Genomic DNA, 7251 nt, shown 5'->3' with positions numbered 1-7251 from the left:
TGAAACTATTAATCTTGTTAAAAAAATATCTAATGGTATTTCCATTATTGGATCCGATCCTGCCTCTAATATCAAATGGAATTTTGCCTGAGTAAAGGTTGGAGAATGTAGTCAAATCTCTTATGGTAAATTGTTCTTTCTTGTGTTAATTTTTTTTTTAGGTAGGTGGGGGTGGGGTGGTTGTCTGGGGTTTGTTTGCTTTTCTTAAAAACCATCATCAGGAATTTTCTATAATTTTCTAGCAACTTCTATAAGGATAATTTTCCAGCAATTTTGTGAGAAGTTTCACAATGTTTCACAGCCACCACCACATTTTTGCCATATTGATTATAATTTCCCTTTCTAAAAAGTGTAATGTTAACTGTGCTTAGAACCTAGCATGATATACAAATAGCTTCATCCAATGACACTCTGTATGAATGAACAGGTACTGGATGAGTTGTGCTATACTATATACTCACCAGCCCAGAATCGATATACTTCACCTCTGACACATGCAAAAACTGCATCCTTTGCAAATATCCTTTGCACAGGGCACATTTCATGGTGACATTTCAGTCCAAATGATTTTCTATGAAAAATGGAACTCTACATAGGCAGAGTCAGTATGAACTTACTTTTCTCAATGCTCAGTTCTGTTCTATTTTATGTAGGTTCTTATACTACATTCATCGCCACTGAGTGCCTTCCAGTAGTGCATTAAGCATTGTTACCAATATTATTATATGTTTTGCTCTCTCATCTTCTCCCAAAGGGCAGAAGTGCGTGCCTTGGAGTGTCTTGTTTTGTAGGTTTTATTTTTACACACGTGTGCCTATATGTTTATGATAGAGGAGGGAAGGTGAAAGAAATATTTCTTGTGTCATGGTTCCTGGGCAGGCTGTTTCTTCTGAGAACTTTTTCCAGTCCCTATACCTCCATTGCTCTGGGGGATAGGATCCTGCAATCTGACCAAGTCTCCAGGTTACGCCTCCTAATTTCCAGCTGTGTTTCTTTGGTCTTAGACCCTGCCACAGTTCTCCTTCAGGTGCCTGTGGTCAGTAACAGTATGCAGTCACACAAGTTTCTCCCAAATAAAGTATGAGTTATTTTGCCCAAACTCTACACAGAGTGTAAAAAAAAGTAGATGTAAAAATAATCAAGATATCTCTGTGCATATTGTCGAACCTATCCTGGGCATTCCCTTTGAACTGTAGGTGGACATGACTTAGCTTTGGGGTCTCCTGGTCTCTCTGAGCATCAAGCTACAGCTGGCTTAATGTAGACCATGACTGTGTCAGCCTCCAGCATGCTGACACTGTCTGTCTGTCTCAAGTTCCAGCTCAGCTGACCACTCCCCCTTTCCTTTCTACCAGGGGCACCTTTTTTACCCCCTCAGTTTCTTTTGATTTCAGCCCCAGCCTTGGACAGAAGAAAACATCTTAATCTGGATGGTACCAGGGAGGTAGTTTCCTCAACTGATAGCCCTGCTCTTGTTGTCTTTACACCTTTGAATCTGGGTACCTGAGAGGCTTTCATATCTGGGTAATTGTTTTACTTTTCTTGGATTCCTTAACAGCCACCCCTTTTACAGCTCCTTTGATTTAATATGCATTCAGACAGGTAACAATACCATATTGAATGGGGAAACAGGGTCATCTATTAACAAGAACTAATTCAGACATTTTCCTTGATTTGTCTCACCTTGCCCCCGGAGCAGAAGTTGGTGATGTTTGTGATGTTCCTTAATTCCTGGGAGAGTTCATTCTGCAATCTTAGACTGGCCCACAGGAAAGTTCTGTCTCTCACGCAGACAAGCTTTCTCCTTCTTATAGAGAGTTCATAGTTGTTCACTTCATCCCAGAGCTTTAACCAATATTATAGATATGCTGAGGTCAAGCCTGGGAATGTATTGAAGATAGGGACCAAGACCATGAGTTTGATTCACAATTCTGTGGAAAGCCAATATAGAGAGTGGAAGACAGGAATGATGTGCTTGCGGTAGCCTGTATTGCTGAAGAGATGTTCTTCAGCATTCTATACTAGCTGGAGTTTCCTAAGCGTGGAAGTTTTCATGACCAGGTATATCACATTGTTGTAATCCAGCTAAGAGGCATATATAACTGAGACAAGTCATCTTCTAGCAGAAGGAGACGGAGTCCCCTAGATAATGGGAGACGATAGCAACATCTGCTAGTAATGCTTTCTATGTGAGATATTTACATTGATGAGGAATTATAAGAACAGCCATATGGGTCAGACCAATGGTCAATCTAGCTCAGTATCCTGTCTTCCAACAGTGTCCAATGCCAGGTGCTTCAGAGGAAATAAACAGAATAGGTAATCATCAAGGACGTCCTGCGTTTAGGTTAAAACAATCCCATGCACTGCTACAGACTGGGAACTGACTGGTTAGAAAATAGTTCTGCAGAAAAGCACCTGGGGGTTACAGTGGACAAGAAGCTGGATTTGAGTCAATAGAGTGCCCTTGTTGTCAAGAAGGCTAAGGGAATATTGGGCCACATTTATAGGAGCCTTGTTAGTAGATCGAGGGAAGTGATTATTCACCTCTATTTGGCACTGGTGAGGCCACATTTGGAGTATTGTGTCCAGTTTTGGGACCCCCACTACAGGCAGGATGTGGACAAATAGGAGAGAGCCCAATGGAAGGCAACCAAAATGATTAGGGAGCTGGAGGACATGACTTACGAGGAGAGGCTAAGGGGATTGAGGTAGTTTAGTCTGCAGAAGAGAAGTGAGGGAGGATTTGATAGCAGCCTTCAACTACCTGAAGGGGGGTTCAGGGAGAATGGAGCTAGGCTGTTCTCAGTGGTGGCAGATGACAGGACAAGGAGAAATGGTCTCAAGTTGCAGGGGGGGAAGTCTAGGTTGGATATTAGGAAAAACTTTTTCACTAGGAGGATGGTGAAGCACTGGAATGGGTTACCTAGGGAGGTGGTGGAATCTCCATTTTTAGAGGTTTTTAAGGTGAAGCTTGACAAAGCCCTGGCTGGGATGATTTAGTTGGGATTGGTCCTGCTTTGAGCAGTGGGATGGACTAGATGACCTCCTGAGGTCCCTTCCATCCCTAATATTCTATGATTCTGTGAAGTGCTCCATCTGCTGTTGCCCATTCCCAGCTTCTGGCAAACAGAGGCTAGGGACACTTCAGAGCATGATCTTCACAACATCCTCTGGCAAAGAGTTCCACAGGTTGTCTGTATTGGGTGAAGAAATATTTCCTTTTTTTTTCCATTATGAACCTGCTGCTTATTAAATTCATTAGGTGACCCCCTAGTTCTTGTGTTATGAGAAGCAGTAAATAATACTTCCTTATTTACTTTCTCCACACCTTTCATGATTTTATAGACCTCTATCATATCCCCCCTTAGTCATCTCTTTTCCAAGATGAAAAATCCCAGTTTTATTAATCTCTCCTTCTATGGAAGTTTTTCCATATCCCTAATAATTTTTGTTGCCCTTTTCCGTACCTTTTCCAATTCCAATATATCCTTTTTTGAGATGGGATGACCAGATCTGCACACAATATTCAAGATATAGGCATACCATGGATTTACATTGAGGCAATACACTACTTTGTCTTATTATCTATCCCTTTCCTAATGATTCCTAACATTGTTAGCTTTTTTGTCTGCCATATAGCATAATGAGTGGATGTTTCCAGAGAACTTTCCACAATGCCTCCAAGATCTTTCTTGAGTGGTAACAGCTAATTTAGACTCCATCATTTTATATGAATAGTTGGGATTATGTTTTCCAATGTGCATTACTTTGCATTTATCAACATTGATTTTCATCTGACATTTTGTTGTTCAGTTACCCAGTTTTCTGAGATCCCTTTATAACTCTTAGTTAAGTCTGAAGCAGACTGCAATCTTGAGTAGTTTTGTATCAACTGCAAATTTTGCCACCCTCACTGGTTACCCCTTTTCCAGATCATTTATGAATATGTTGAACCGTACTGGTCCCAATATAGATCCTTGGGAGACACCACTATTTACCTCTCTCCATTATGAAAATCGACCATTTATTCCTACCCTTTGTTTTCTATCTTAACTTGTTCTGATCCAGGAGAAGACATTCTCTCTTACCCAATGACAGCTTACTTTGTTTAAGAGCCTTTCATGAGGGACCTTGTCAAAGGCTTTCTGAAAATCTAAGTACAGTATGTCCACTGGATCACCCTATCCACATGTTTATCGACCGCCTCAAACTATTCTTGTAGATTGGTGAGGCATGATTTTTCTGTACAAAAACATTAACTTTTCCCCAACAACTCTTGTTCACCTATGTATCTGATATTTCTCTTCTTTACTATAGTTTCGACCAATTGCCTGGCACTGAAGCTAAGCTTATCAGCCTGTAATGGCCAGAATTGCCTCTGAAGCCTTTTTAAAATAATTGGCATCACTTTAAGCATCTTCCAGTCATTTTGTACAGAAGCTGATTTAAATGATAGGTTACATACCAGAGTTAGTAGTACTCTAATTTCACATTTGAGTTCCTTCAGAACTCTTGGATGAATACCATCTGGTCCTGGTGACTTATTACTGTTTAAGTTATCAATTTGTTCCAAAATCTCCTAATGACACCTCAGTCTGGGACAGTTTCTCAGATTTGTCAACCAGAAAGAATGGCTCAGGTTTGGAAATCTGCCTCAAATCCTCATCCATGAAGACCGATGCAAATAATTCATTTAGTTTCTCCACAATAGCCTTATCTTCCTTGAGTGCATCTTTAGCATCTCAATCATCCAGTGGCCCCACTGGTTATTTAAGAGGCTTCCTGCTTTGGATGTACTTAAATATTTTTTGCTGTTACTTTTTCAGCTTTTTTGAATGTGAGAATCCAAGAGTAATCTTAAACTACAGATTTAATTGACTAGTTGTGGGTCCATATAGCCTCAGGAAATTTGTGAATGCTATATCCTCATAAGATCTTGTCTTATGCAGTTAAATATATGTAATCTCTTCTCAATCTCTGAAGCATTAGTAGTTAAAACTAGCTCCCTTAAAGAAACTGCAAAAATAATTTATGTTTTGGGGCTGGAGCCTACAAGTCAGCATGCTTACTCATACTCAAAGACCTTCTACATAATTTTAAATGACATTTTGATAAAGTGCATTTAGCCTGGGACCCAAAATCAGGATTTCTCCAGTTCTTAATCATACAGTGTCATAGGATCAGAATAAGCGGAATCTTCTCACATAAAGGTACAAAGGTAACAAAACAGTGAAAACTCATATGCTTTTACACAATTGGATGGTGGTTTCTTCTTTCATCTTGGTGAATGAAGATTTATGGCTATAACTGGCAACAGGAATTGAGAATGGTTAGTTAATAGCTAGAATAATCCTAAATAAAGCTATTACTTTTTAACAAATAGGAAACATTTAAAATAAACTAGCTAATATTTTCCACAACTAAAGACGTGTTTCTATAGTAGGTAAAGTATTCATGTGACCCCAAATGCTCTACTCTGTCATTATTGTCGAGATTAACTTTCTTTCCAAATTAAAAGGTTTAGCTAGTAGGAGAAATGATACCACTTTAGTCTGGGTCTGCTAAAAACTGTTACGTCTCAAGCCAATATATACTTTGTAATTTATCTTGAACCTTTCAAGGCTAATTCTTCCACTGTAGTGTTCTGCATAGAATTGCAATAATTTATTTACAGACATTTCCACATCTCTTATCACCATAGTTTCCAAGCACCAATATATAGAATAGAGTATATGAATCTCTTTAGTATGTTTCAACTGAAAGGTCTATTATTATTAACCATCTTGTTTTATTACATTTATTTCTAAATAAGCTGATGCAATGTCTTGTACAATAGAAAGCTGTAAATATTGAGGAAAGGGCTGTTAGTTCACAGACAAACAAGAAAAAGGAAGTCAGCCAGGGAAGTACCAAAAAAAAAAAAAAAGTGGCTGAAATGCACTTGTTTATCAAAGAGTGCAAGATTATTCAGTCTTTTCTTTTACGCTCTGATTTTCAAAAAAAGTCTCAAATTGCCTCCAGATTTTCTCCTAAATATTTACACCACAAATTATTATGGATGCAGGATAATAGTGGACCCATTTTATAGCATTCAGACATCTAGACTCCTGATTTACCAGCACAAGGTGGTGCTTGGATGACTCAATGCTATAAATCTTGCCCACAATTATTTGCAACATAAAAACAAGGGCTACTTCTGAATATCAGGGCTTTTAATATTAAACTATTTTGATTCCCTATTTGCAACACAAATCAATCTAGTTTGCTCCAACAGATATTTGAAACTAAATTCTTAAGCTTGGTACATCCTCAGGGTCCCTCATGACTTCAGTCTGTGGAACAGAAATATTTTTTAAATTAATTAGTCCAGCTACTTTAAAGTAGTAGAAAGTATCTTTTGCATGCAGAATAAATGTTAATTTAGGATTGTTTTATTGTTACTTACGGTTCTATCAGTCAGTTTAGAGCGAAAATTGGTGTCGTGTACTTTGGTTATGTGTCACTCCTTCCAAAGGCCTTGAGCGTATGTTCTCAAATCGGACTGAATAACAATGACACATTGCACTCCCATGATGATGTGTACAAATACAGCACATTTAAAACCCTTGCGAAAGTATAATTTTACTAAATTGTAGTCAAAGGATTAAAAACATGGACATGTGGAGGAAAAAGCAAACATTTACAAGGTAATGAAATGTTCCTGTGAAATTAAAATTGATCCAGACTGTACGTACGATGTTTCTCAGGGGAATGGGGTCTTGTCTTCTATTGCATTAGTTTCTACCAGGGGGAGAGGAAACTATATTTGACAGGTACAGAAGTGGCATTAATAGGCCAAATTTCCAGCTGGTATACATGGAGTAATGCTGGTTTACACTAGCTGCAGATCTGGCGAACGTAGTCACTCATGCATTCCCAAAATACCAGACAAAATGGGATCCCCTATGCTACTGGACAAAACCATGTCTGGTTTTGTCTCAGTACAGGATGGGGGGCAAAACACCCAAAAAGAAGACTGCCTGGTTTAAAATTAGATGAATGGCCTGCCTAGTTCTGGCTTATTGTTTGCAAACCAATAGCCAGATTGTCCTTTCCTACAGTGCAACCCCCAGGGATGGCAAAGGTTTACCTTACCTCAGAAGGAGTTATGAGTAGGGATATTTAAACATTTTCTGTCAAAATTACTTTTCAACAAAAAATTGGGTTTTCTATTAATGACTTTTTCAAGCTTTCTGTTTCTGATTTTTA

The sequence above is a fragment of the Emydura macquarii genome, unplaced genomic scaffold, assembly GCF_026122565.2.
Source record: "Emydura macquarii macquarii isolate MOO-44397 ecotype Brisbane River unplaced genomic scaffold, CSIRO-AGI_Emac_v2 contig_2897, whole genome shotgun sequence".
Taxonomy (NCBI): Eukaryota; Metazoa; Chordata; order Testudines; family Chelidae; genus Emydura; species Emydura macquarii.
The sequence above is the reverse complement of the archived record's forward strand: the minus strand, read 5'-3'. Positions refer to the sequence as shown.